This window comes from Maylandia zebra, linkage group LG18, assembly GCF_041146795.1.
Source record: "Maylandia zebra isolate NMK-2024a linkage group LG18, Mzebra_GT3a, whole genome shotgun sequence".
Taxonomy (NCBI): Eukaryota; Metazoa; Chordata; class Actinopteri; order Cichliformes; family Cichlidae; genus Maylandia; species Maylandia zebra.
Genome location: NC_135184.1, coordinates 12,854,669 through 12,868,401, shown reverse-complemented (window position 1 = coordinate 12,868,401; position 13,733 = coordinate 12,854,669).

Sequence of the window (13,733 nt, the reverse complement as noted above, 5' to 3'; positions counted from 1 at the left end):
CTGACGACACAGTGGTGTTGGGTGCCATCTCCAACAACGATGAGGCGGCCTACATGGATGAAGTGAAGAATCTGGCATCGTGGTGCCAGGACAACCACCTCCAGCTGAACGTCAGCAAGACCAAGGAGCTGGTGGTGGACTTCAGAAGGGGTCAGCACAGAGACTACAAGCCCATTATCATCAATGGAGCTCCAGTGGAGAGGGTGCAGTCCTTCAAGTATCTTGGTGTCCACATCTCCTCAGACCTGACATGGGCTGCCCACATTCAGGTCCAGACCAAAAAGGCTAGGCAGCGCCTGTATCACCTACGACAACTGAGGAAGTTCAGGGTCTCTCCAAAGATCCTCAGGATTTTCTATACAGGCGCTGTGGAGAGCATCCTCACACAGAACATGACATCGTGGTTCGGGAACAGCTGTGTGAAGGACCAAAAAGCTCTCCAGAGAGTGATCCGTACAGCAGAACGCTGCTGCAGGATTGCTCTCCCCCCGCTTCAGGACACCTACACCAGGAGATGCCGGACTAGAGCAGCGCAGATACTGAAGGACCCGTCCCATCCTGGCAACAAACTGTTCCAACTTCTGCAATCTGGTAGAAGGTTCCGCATCTTCCGGGCAAGGACAGAGAGACTCAAGAGGAGCTTCTATCCCCAAGCCATCCGTGCCCTAAACACACACACCCGCCCTCTCACATCATCTATAATTGACTGAGACAGGACTCTTCCAGACACTAAACCAAGGCACAATGTACATTTCAATTCCTTTAATTTTAAATATGTTTATATTGTCTATCCTGTAAAATAGTCAGATGTCTATTCATATTAATGTACAGAATTCACCTGCTTGCTGCTACTACTGCACATTCACCCAGTGTATATACTATATGTGTGTATGTATATATATATATATATATATATGTTCTTCCTCTACACCCCCCCCCCCCCCCCCCCCCCCCAATTTTTGCACATGTCGAGGAGCGTGTCAGGCTACATTTCACTGTGTGTTATACTTGTATAACTATGCATGTGACAAATAATAAAGAACCTAGAACCTAGAACCTACCTAGATTATTTGTTTGTACAATTTCGCATGTTTTTTTTTTTTTGTTGTTGTTTTTTTTTGTTAACAGCGCATTCTGTTCTGCATCCTGATTGGCTGTATACCACTGTCAATCAATCTCATGCCATGTCTCCTGTACAGTACAGAATGCGTTCAGGTTGTCAAATTTACATAAATCTTCGATCGCTAGTGGTGAGACTCTGAAGTGCTGCACTGTATGTTTGTAAGTTTTCTCTCCAGCAAACATAAAACTGTCGATGAAACATTTTGCACCATCAAAGGCACCTGTGGGTACTGAACTTATTTTTCTAGGAAGGTTTGAACTTTGAGAGTGTTTAAACAGGAGAGAAAAGTGTGAAAATGTTCATGCCTGTGTGAGAAAAGTGTATAAAGTGTGCAGTGAGGGGTTCTACAGTCTTAAAACATCTATAATAATTGTAAAAAAAATAAATCTTACTGTTATTGCTTATGCTTATTGCTATGCTATGCTTATTTTTAGAACATAACTCCTGCGATAAACGAGGGACCACCGTACAGCTGAATCCTAACAAGACAAAAACACCCACCTATCACTGGATGTGCTCATGCCCCTTATTCATAACTTTAAGCCTGAATGTATTTTAAAATGGTAAATTATATACAATTTTATGCACAACTTTACCTCCTATTTGCAGTTGTGCTAAATGGATTATAAAGCTATAGAGACTCGTTTTTGTTGCCGTATGTAATTGCATTTATTTCTGCTTTAAATTGAGAATATAGTGGGGTTTATCTTACTTGTACGCAGCCTCAAGTGGCCAGTCCAGGAACTGCAGTTCTTTGTTCTTGAGGCTCAGAGGCCGCTACTTTCTTTTTCTTAAACTACATATTTTAAGCTCTGTCATTTCATATTTTCCTGGCCTGAATATTTACCCCTGCAGCTGACTAATACATATATGAATATATTGTTTTTATCCATTATATTCTTCTTTTCCTGCTCAAATCTCGATCTCAAATCTCCCATTTTTAAGTAAGATCATTGAAAAAGCAGTTTCTCAACAGCTTAATTACTTCTTAACTCAGAATAACTGCTATGATGCCTTCCAGTCAGGTTTTAGACAGAATTACAGCACTGAAACCGCTCTGACCAAAGTGTTCAATGACATATGTCTGAATACAGACAGTGGAAAAATGTCAGTCTTAGTTTTACTGGATCTCAGTGCAGCATTTGATACAGTTGACCACAACATATTACTCAAACGACTGGAGAACTGGACAGGTCTTTCAGGAACTGTACTAAACTGGTTCAAAACATACTTAGAAAACAGGAAATACTTTGTATCAATAGGTAACTTCACATCTGAGCAGACAAGTATCACATGTGGAGTTCCCCAAGGTTCCATCTTGGGACCCCCTCTGTTTAACATTTACATGCTCCCACTGGCACAGATTATAAAGAACAACAAAATAAACTACCACAGCTATGCAGATGACACACAAATATATATCACAATGTCACCAGGAGACCGAGGCCCTGTACAGGCTCTTGGTAAATGAATTGAGGAAATTAATGACTGGTTGTGCCACAATTTTCTCCAGCTAAACAAAAACAAAACTGAGGTAATAGTCTTTGGCGCCAAAGAAAAACGATTACGGGTCACCAGAGAACTTCAGTCTATACATCTAAAAACCACAAACCAGGCGAGAAATTTGGGTGTAGTGATGGATGCAGACCTAAACTTAGAAAAACCCATTAAGACAATAACAAAGTCAGCTTACTATCACCTCAAGAATATTTCAAGGATAAAAGATCTGATGTCTCAACAGGACCTGGAAAAACTAGTCCATGCATTCATCTTTAGTAGGCTTGATTACTGTAACAGCATCTTTACAGGTCTACCTAAAAAATCAGTCAGACAGCTACAGCTCATTCAGAACTCTGCTGCTCGAGTCCTCACTAAGACCAAAAAAGTGGACCACATCAGTCCAGCTCTGAGGTCTTTACACTGGCTGCCTGTCCGTCAGAGGATAGACTTTAAAGTTCTGATGCTGGTCTATAAAGCTCTGAATGGTTTAGGACCAAAATACATTAGTGACCTCCTGACCCAGTATGAACCTTCCAGATCCCTCAGGTCATCTGGATCCGGTCTTTTATCAGTTCCCAGAGTCAGAACCAGACACGGAGAAGCTGCATTCAGCTTTTATGCTCCTTATATCTGGAACAAACTCCCAGAAAGCCTCAGATCAGCTGAAACACTCAGTTTATTTAAATCCAGGTTGAAGACTCACCTATTCTCAGCTGCATTTGAATAAAACACCAAATCCACACTTTTAAGCTTAAATTTCAAAACTTACATTTAACTACTGATGTTATCTATTGTTCTGATTTTATCTGTTTTGATTTTATATACTGTTTTGTTTGTTTGTTAATTAGTTTGTTTGTTTGCTTGTTTTAATCAATTTTAAATCATGCTTTTTATTTGTTTTTGTTTCTAATGTCTCTGTAAAGTACTTTGAATCACCTTGTTGTTGAATTGTGCTATACAAATAAACTTGCCTTGCCTTGCCTTGCTGGAATCTGCAATAGGAAAAACACAACACCAGCTAACGGCCTCTCCAACCTTACAACTAAACTGCTTTCTGAATTATGGTTAGGAACATCGCTGTTGTGGCAGATTCACATGCATAAAACATAAAAGCAGTGCCCATGTTTGTATGTGAACCTTCTTTTCTAACAGTATAAAAGCAAATAAGCAAAGCATCAAACTTACATAGAGGTACCAGTGTAAACCTTCTGAGCAGGCTCTCCAGTCCCAGACGTAATTTTTCTCTCCCTACTCATGTCAGGTCATTTAGGTTCATTACCCGTCAGCAACCGATGATCATTTGTGCGCTCGGCTGGAGGTTAGTGTCATATGCTCCCTCATTGTGTGTGACATGTGGGTCCCAGTTCTCCAGTCCAAGGCTTGAATTATTGAACAGGTTCTGCTGGAATGACCTGACAGTGACCTGGTGCTGCAGCACAGTAAGAGAGGTTGGACAGAGTGAGACTGAATCTTCCTCCCTGCAGGGCAGATGATACAAGGCATGATTGGAGGGCATTAGTGAGAACATATTATTAATTAATCATCAGCTACAACTGGTAGCAGAGCAGGGTTAGCTGAGGATAAGAAATGAGAGTCAAATGTGGGCATATTTATTGCATGCACGGATTTTAATGGCTTCTCGTCTCCCTCTTATTGATTCTGCAGCTGAATATCAAATACTAAAAAGTAAAACAATTTCATATGTTCAGTAAATATAAGGTGGATTTTGCACTAACACTCACAAAGACACCACCATGTTAATTTCTAGAGGGCTTTCTCGTCAGTGTCAAGAAGCAAATCAACAGTCGCAACCTAGATTAAGACCTAAGGGGGAAACAGAAACATAAGGCTGCAGAGCTGACTCCCGTCTCCAAATGAGCTCAGAAGACCAGTTTGTGCATATGAGAATAGCTGAGAGGTAATAGTAGTCCCTGCACTAATGGGAGGTCTGTTCTGCTGAGAAGTTGTTACTGTCAAAGATGAAAAACTAGCTGAGGCCTCCTCTCTGTCTGCACGACTGCCATAAATCTCAAAACGTCGCTCACAGAATCCTCCCGAAGAGAGTTTATGCCAGAAACATCAGATGGCTTCCGTGTGATTAAACAACATTACCGAGTCCCTTTTTAATGAGTCCCAGTCTTTTTTTAAAAATTGACAAATATCAGTTTTGCTTCGAAGTATGTGTTAAGTGTGGAAAGTTTAAATAATGCAGCGGGGAAAGTACAACTTTTCTGGAATAAATCCACATGCTTTACGCACAGCACTGTCAGTTTCAGTCGAGAAATCTACCTTTTTCTTCATTCCCTGTAGGTGCTTCTCTCCCACGTGTGTCCCACGGAAAGATGAGTGCTGGTCTTTTATAAGTTTCAAAAAGGCACCATCTTAAAAATGATCTTCTTTGTGGCTGGCAGCTGCCTTCAATCTAAGCTCAAGAGTGCAGCAAGAATCATCTCAGTTCATGATTCTACATACTTTGTCACCGTGCCTTGGAGACCGAGGATTTTCAGTTCTTATCCAACCTTAATACCCAAGGAAAAATTGAAAGCTTTGATTCCAAATGCATACATAGAAAGTCAAAAGGTTTCTCGTGTGTGTGCACGGAAAGAAACAGACACCAAATAACAAACACTTCCAGGGGCTACTGCTAGGGCACGCTTTCAACAGCCTGTTAGACCAAAAACGAATTCCTTCGCACTTGTTTTAACCTTGACATCTGCCAAGCATCTGTTTCATTACGTCCGCCTACGAGCTGCAGACTGGTCAGCTCCATGCTTCAGAGACAGACCAAATTAAAAGCACATAAACTGCCAGATACAAAGCCCCGCTACAGATAATGATCAGCTCTGCAATTTTCCAGTGTATTTCACATCACTCTCTACCCCAAGCCTCCACAGTGCATTGATTTCAGTAAATAATAAGCAAATAGAGATAAAAATGAGTGCAAGAGGAAAGAAAGTGTACCAGCAGCAGCTCAGGGAGTACATTAGGAAACATTGTGTAAGGGCGAGCATTTGAGAGTAAGAGTGGTTTCATGTAATTCTCTGTTCGCGTGATTTAAAACGGTCTTAAAAGGAATGGCAGGAGAAACTACAGGAAGTAATATCACATCCATCTGATCCTCTCATGGTACCGAATGTGGAGCCAACATGGACGCTGCAATGATCTGTTGTATTTTATTATTCAAACTAATTGAAGATAACACTTTATTGTTATTACATAAGTCGGTGTCTATTTTCTGTCTTTTTATTAGAGTTACTGTTAAATGTCTAACTAATCTGACTTACTATAAATAGAGAGCAATCAACTATCACTGCCATGTTACAAGTAAAGGGAAAAGCAATTAATATGTGAATTAGCATCATAAATCAAACATTCTTTACCATCAGCCAAATATTTAATTTCATCCACCATGTCTTATGTATATAGCATCAACAACTAACCGGGAGATGGTAAACTTTCCTCAAAAGAACCTCACATTTATCTCTCACTATAAGATGAGAAGTTTGATCCTACAATCCATCCTTTCCATCCATTTTCTCCCACTTTTCTAATTCAGGGTCACAGGGGGTTGGAGCTTATCCAAGCTGCCAAACACACCCTGGACAGGTTCTTAGTCTGAGACATGGCTAACAAAGAGAGGTAGACAACCATTTACACTCACAGTGGGAGGGAATCCACACAGACAAGCAGAGCAGCTGCAAACAGCACATTGATTCAAACCCATGACCTTGCTATAAGGCAACTATACTAACCGTCACACCTCGATACTGCATCTGTTACTACCAGTGTGTTACATATAATATGACAGCTTGGAGGAAGCAGACAGCATTGCTCTGTCCATTGGTGACAAAATTAGCCATCAGGGTCTCTAAAGCTTTCCATGAGCATCGAGTCCTTTAGGCCCCGGTCACACAGAACGAGAGACCACTCAGCAACTGCTGGTCAATAAGTTTAAATTAGTATTTCCCAACTGGTTGGCAAGCAGTTGCTGGAGGTTCCTGGCTGTCTATGAATTTAATGCTACAGCCACAGTCATGCAGGTGTAGAGATCAGTTAGTGACGCCCCTGGAAGCCAAAGGTTGCTATGGGAAAATGTATATCCCTTCACTGAATGGCGAGTGGATGTTAATTGATTGATTGATTTCACACAATAAATAATATGAAAAATAGCAATAACAATCAAAATAAGCCACAAAAATGTGTAGACTGGTAAACTAAGGAAAAAGGACACAATGTTGTCTCCCACATCACTTTACATGTTTGAAAAGGAGTAGGATATGAAGAGTGAACTTAATTAATCTGTTTGATAACTATCAGCTCAATATTGATTTATGTGTAATCGCATACACACATTTACACGTAAAGAAAAAAACACAAGTCTGCACACACATATATATTTGTGTATATATATATATATATATTACACAACAATCTATATTATTACACCTAACCTTGCTTCTATATCCCTGTACCTGATGACAATCATATAATTATTTTGATTTTTAAACTTTTTCATGTTTGGACACTGCTTTAGATCCACACTTAGTCTGCTCCACATTTTTCCTCCACATTATACACAAAATCTCCTAGTTATCTGAATGCTGTGCGTCTTTAAATGTGATGTGCCCCTTAAATTGCAGCCCCCACACAATCACATGTTTGAATATCTACTGGCAACAGATTGTTCCTCGCTTGATGCGTTGTTTTTGCTGTTTTGAATTCTACAAGGTCAAAGAATTTTAACAGTTTTGACTGTAAGAAAAGAGAGTTTCTGTGTTCAGTGTTTCTGATATTATGTACAATTCTTATGGCTCTTTTTTTTGCAGAATATACTGTGATTATAATGACATTTTACATGTAATTTCTCACTGTGCCTTATGTTAACTTAAATAAGGTATAATAAGAAAACAGTCATCACTGAAATGTTGTTAATTTGCTTTAAACATGTTTTTTTATTCACATTTAGTGATAACTTATTTTTATCAAATACAATTTTAAAAAAATTAAAAAATAAAATTCTTTATTACATTTTATTATTATATTTATCATTGTTATTTGTCATTATTAAACTCAGACTCGCTCTCCTGTAGTTCACCCTTGTCTCTCTTTGCCCTCTTTTCCTCCTTCTCACACCCAAATGGTCAGGCCGCTCCCTGAGCCTGCTTCTGCAGAACATTTCCTTCTGTTAGAAGGGAGTTTTTTCTTCCCACTGTTGCCAAGTGCTTGTTCATGGAAGGTCCTCAGATTGTTGGGGTCTTTTTGGCTGTTTACCTTGCATTATAATGCTCTGTGAGGTGACTGCTGATGTGAATTGGGGCGGTTGTGGCTCAAGAGTTGGCAGTTCGTCTTATAATCGGACGGTTGCTGGTTCGAGTTCAGATAGTCTCGGTCGTTGTGTCCTTTGGCAAGGCACTTCACCTACTGCCTACTGGTGTTGGCCAGAGGGGCCGATGGTGCAATATGGCAGCCTCGCTTCTGTCAGTCTGCCCCAGGGCAGCTGTGGCTACAACTGTAGTTTGCCTCCACCTGTGTGTGAATGTGAGAGTGAATGAATAGTGGAATTGTAAAGCACTTTGAGGGTCTCGAAAAGCACTATATAAATGCAATCCATTATTATTATATAAATTGAACTGAACTGAACAGATTACTCAAGTGCAGATACCTGAAAATTCAATTTAAGTATTTGTACTTTGTTACTCCCCACCTGTGATCTATATTTTTTTTACCTCATGTTGACCTTTTTCTTGTATGTTCTGCTGAAGTTACTGAAATCAAGAGAGAACACCAATCAGCTGGTTTTCCTCTGCACGGCTCTTTATATTAATGAGAAGCAACAGCCTATTCAAACCTCCCTGTGATGACTCAGGACCACTGGATCACCACAGCACAGCAACCAGATAGTCTCATGGTGACACATCTTCATCTAACACGTAACACAAAATATGGTACAGAACAAACACAGAACAACTCATGATCACACAATGTGAAAGACTTTGTAGCTGAAGTGCACCAGCTTTAACTTCCCTGATGCACCCTTCCAGGACAATATAATACGAAGGCGTTCTTCATTTTGTACCAGTGGGTTTAATGTGAAACATTTGTATGGTGTACCTTATACAACAGTGGCTATAAGAAAACAACAGAACAACCCCCAAAATAAATTTATTTAACAAGGAGTTGCAGCGTGTCTGTCAGCTACTTGTCCAAACACTGAGATTTTTACTCTTTGGTTTTTGTGCTATACTGAGCTATGCTAACTGGCTCTTGGCTATAATACATATTTAATATTTCACTGACAGTCTTCTCAGCTTCTAAAACTATTCCTGAAACACACAACCACACTTATCATCAACTAAAAGTTTTATTTGATCAGGCACGTGGACAAAAAAAAAAGGCTAGTCTTCCATTTGATCACATTTACTGTTGTGAATATGTTGGCGTTACAGAGGAGTGTTTCATCAGCAAAGAACAAAAGGCGAGATACGTGATATGTGTGTACCGAGAGGGGATAGAGTAAGCCATCCAGCAGAATAAAACAGAATAAAAACACTTGCTGGGAGTCTGTTCTTCCAAGATTGCTGCAGAAGGCAAAACAAGATGGTTCTGCCAGTTATCCTTGTTTCACAAAGACGGTGGTGTGTTGCTTTCACAGACAAAAGATGTGTCATCTTGTCTCTCCTCTCCTTTCTCTTCCGCTCAGCTGCAGCAAACTGACCTTCAGTAAATATTATGTGAACCTGACAAAGCTGGGACTCCTTTTCTTCTATAAAAACAGATTTCTTTTCATTTATCTTTTTTTATTTTATTTTAATTTTGTTATATAAAAAAAACACCCAAGGCAAAAAAACCAAAAGCTTATGTTCCTTTATATAGAGCATCATCTATGCCTGAGATTAAACAAGGATGTTGCTTTGGTTTAAACCCTTAAAGCCCAGATGATTGTTTCAATGTGTGACAGGAACCTGAGAGTATTTGGGTCAAAGAGATTTCGAGCCTGACCTGTGAAGTGTCGTTCCAACCTGCAGCCAGAGCACAAGAGTTTAAGATGTAGCAACCATGGGAAATTCATGCTGAGAGGAATATTCTGGATTGCAGATGCTTCAAAGCAAATGCTTAACAGTGTGTGTTAAATTGTGCGGATGTTTGTGGGGTGTGAGTGTGTATCTGTGTGTGAGTGAGTGTGGTTTTCCATTCATAACATGGTCAATATCATTGAACTCTATGACGCTTTGAGTCTGAATTTCTCTTCTGAATTTAAAGTAAGAGATTGTACATCTGTTTTAGCAAATTCACTTTAAATATCATTTTTAATTAAAAAAAAATCAGTAGCCTCTGTAAGTATTTAAAGAATAGTAACATTAAAGTAAATTAGCTGTGGTGAAAAAATAATAATAATGAAAAACATCTTATCTTATTAAAATCTTAAATTATACTTAAACCCTGAAGCAGAGAAGCGCTCAACATACTTGAAAGACGTATGCCAAATTCTCATCAAACCATGATAGTCCTCTTTACTTTGGTTTAAATCTTAAGCAGCTGGTGTGCTGAGGGAATATTTCCCCCCAAAAAACACTGACAGTCCTCCAGAGACAAGAAACAGTTCTAAGCTCTTTGTCATACTCTAACATGAATTTAGTGGCACGAAATGAGAGCAACTTTGTGAATTTACAAGCCGTGTGACATCTATTGTTCAAGCTCTGCCAACAAACAAGCTCTGAGCTGTTGACTGGCTCTCTCGACAAGCAGTGCATCAAATGCAGCGCTGCATACATTGCAAATAGTCTGTTTGTAATGTTTGGTGAATGTCTTTATGCAATATTTGCAGATTTTATCTGCAGTGATCCTCATCTAAACAGTAAAAAAAAAATGCCGTCAATTCTCTAAGCTACATACACACAGGGTGGATATTTGAAAACTGCTTTGAAACAGCAGCGCTCACACTGAAGCTTTTCATTTTAAACTTTTGATGAACAGACTGCAGATGCTCTTCGTGTCCTGAATCTAAAGTGTGGCTCACAGACTCAGGCAGTGCAACTGTTTGGTACTGCTGTGCTGAGGGTGTAATAAATGTACAGGGGAGATAATTTCAGTTAGCTTATTCACCTGCACTGTCTCCTTCTTATTCTTATTCTCTTCATTGCCATTCATGGACTGCAGGTTTGATTGGACGTAATGATATCCCCCCTGCTCTTTGGAAGAGAGAGTGCCGAGGCCTCGCTGAAGCACTGTCAGCACAAACCTCCGCCGTGCTGATTCAAGCACCAGTGAAACTCCCACTCTGCCCGGGTCTCCCTCGCAGCCTCCAAGGCCAAGAAGCTTTGTAGCAAGTTAGCTAAAAATCGCCACCTGCAAAACAACAATGTACTTTACTGGTTTTTGATCACTGAACACCCCAGGGTGCCTCCAGCTCCTTTACCCCCAACTCCCACAGTTTGTTTATCTGTGCATCTGTCAACTTCCATCCCTCATTTTTTTTCTTTCGCTCCTCCTGTCAGCTTTTCTCTAAGTCTCCATCTGTCCATGTGTGTTTGTCTGTCTCCGTCTCTAGTTTCCACTCTCTGTGTTTACTGTATCTTCGTGCAAATATCCAGCAAAAACCACAGCTGTCCCTTATTCCCACTCCGTCTCCTCCTGCCTCCCTCATCTTCCCGCTCCCGTCCTTGTTCCTGTTGGTGTGAGTCGACGGTAACAAACAGCCGGCGTCCCCAGGTTTACCAGCGGGTTTGATCTCTGCTGGCGGAGCCGCCGAGCTGCGGCAGATCGATGACAAAGCCTGTCAGGGCAGCTCACTGTTATTCAAGGATAGATTGCATCTGAAAGCCCATGCACCATGTGGTTAATGAATTAAAGAAGTGGCCAGCCAACATTGATCAGATCAGCTGACAACCATCAATATCTCCCTTTTTATGGGGTTTATGGAAGGAAAGAGCAGTTGTTGAGAGACGTAAAGGATGTCTGTTTTATGGCAATGCTGAACAGGCTCAGTTTTTATTTTGTTTCATGGCTTCGCTTTCAGATTGAAGAAAGAGAGAAAATTCAGTTACTTTTTGAGCTTGCAGATTCATTCATGGCCTTAGAAAAACAAGCACAGTAAAAAATGACAACACAAGGTTCAGTATACTGACTCTTCAGTCACATCAAGTGGATTGTCCTCTTGTACTGAAATAAACTGATTTCAGTGGCTCTATACCGAGCTTCTGAAGCTAAATGCATGAAAACAAAGGCTGATGTTTGTTGAGCTGATAGAAACATTGCATTTGTAACTACTTAAACAAAACAGACTCCCTTCATGCTTCCTCCGCTTCTTTAGTGCTAGCTAGACGCAACCACGGTAACCACCGCAACCACAGCTTAGGTATATGGGCAGAACTTTGTGCCATCAGAAACTGAATGCTAAATGATTACTGTTAAACCTAAGGTAACGAGCCTCTTTTGAAAATGTAAGAAGTAGAAAGTACAGATATTTGTTTAAAAATGTAGGGAGTAAAAGTAACAGGTTGTAAGAAAACTAAATACTCACGTACAGTAACTCTTTGTACTTTATATTATTTTGTTATTTCCCACCTCTGGCCACAACACATTAATGTTTTATTTTTATAATGGCCTGTTAATGGGTGGGAAAAGTGCTCAAGTACTTCATCTTGCATTCACAAAAAGCCGCTCTATCACGTTAATAACTCATTAATAAACACTACTAAAGAAAGCTGTTTTGTGTTCATTATCGAGAAGACAGATAGTATAACTGGATTGAATTGTCAGGGAAGTTTTTACATAATCCATCATTGCTTCAGACTGTGTTTATTTATGGAACAGTCCGCATTGTATGATAATACAAGTCAGGTCAGACACAAACACACAAACTGCTTGTGTGCAGTTTGTCGCACAGCGTGTTGCTGCTGTATTTCACAGGGAGAGAAAAGAGTGCGAGCTAACTTCACTCTGAGAAAAATGTAGGAAGACAAACAGGACAGGAAAGGAAGAAGATAGATTTACTGCTCGGTGATGCTCGATAAACTGCAAATTTTAAGCTTGCATATAATGTCATCATTTTAATCACATATTGGATCTGTATTGATCTGTATATGATGTGCTTTGATAAATTATTGTGAAACAGCCTGCAAAACAAACTAAGGATGAAGAGTTTAGCTTGCATTAACGTGGTGTAAAGCTCTGTGTTGGACTGGTACACAGTACCTGTGGTGCTCATGGTCAGATTTCGGTTACATCAAGCGAAGCAGAGACGAATTTGCAATTTGCATTCATTCACTGAATTCCACCTTTATACCAACTGTATACTGTTTAATGTAAAGACAGTTTAAACAGTGTAGTGTCAGTGTAGGAGATGGACATCAGCCGTGATAGCTGGTCAAACTTTGTGCATCTTGTTGAATTCAGTTGTGTAAATCCACAAAGAGCTACTGGGAGTTTGGGAGGTGTGGAGGCAAAGTCACTCTCTCATGTAGGCAACTGGAAATAGTAAAAAAAAAAAAAAATCCCTTTTACAGCAGGAGCCATACATGACAGATTGAAGTTTCATTGAAGAAATAGGTTCATCAGAGTAAATGCACATCATGTTTCCCGTGCATTCAGTTTCATTTCATTTTTTACAAAATGCTTTGAGCCATCTGATATTTATTTATTTATTTAGTTTGTTTGTTTGTTTGTTTTAGTAAAACCTGCCCATCTATCCATACTGCCAGTCAGAAAATCATTTTAATCTAATTATTGCTGAACAAGATTAGATTAGCATCACAAAGTTTGCTTTTTACAACCAAATAAATGTACGGTCAGAGGCATTATGAATCTTGTTTTAAAGTAGACTGCAATATTTACATTTTCCACTAAATCGGCCTCCTAAATACAGCAACAGTTGCCCAGCTAGCTGTCAATTTCTGGCAACGTTTTGCATGTAGTGCTTTACAGTCTGTAAACTACAGTTAACTGTCGGGAGTCTGAAATCTGCAGGTGGTCACCTGGCTAAAAATGTTTTCATGTTACGTTACTGGTCAGAGCCTGTTCCAGATAGCCAGCTAGTCCTGGAAGTAATTACAAGACTTAACTAAAGCCCAAATCTGTGTTTACGCAATAAAAATTCACCAGCATCAAGAAC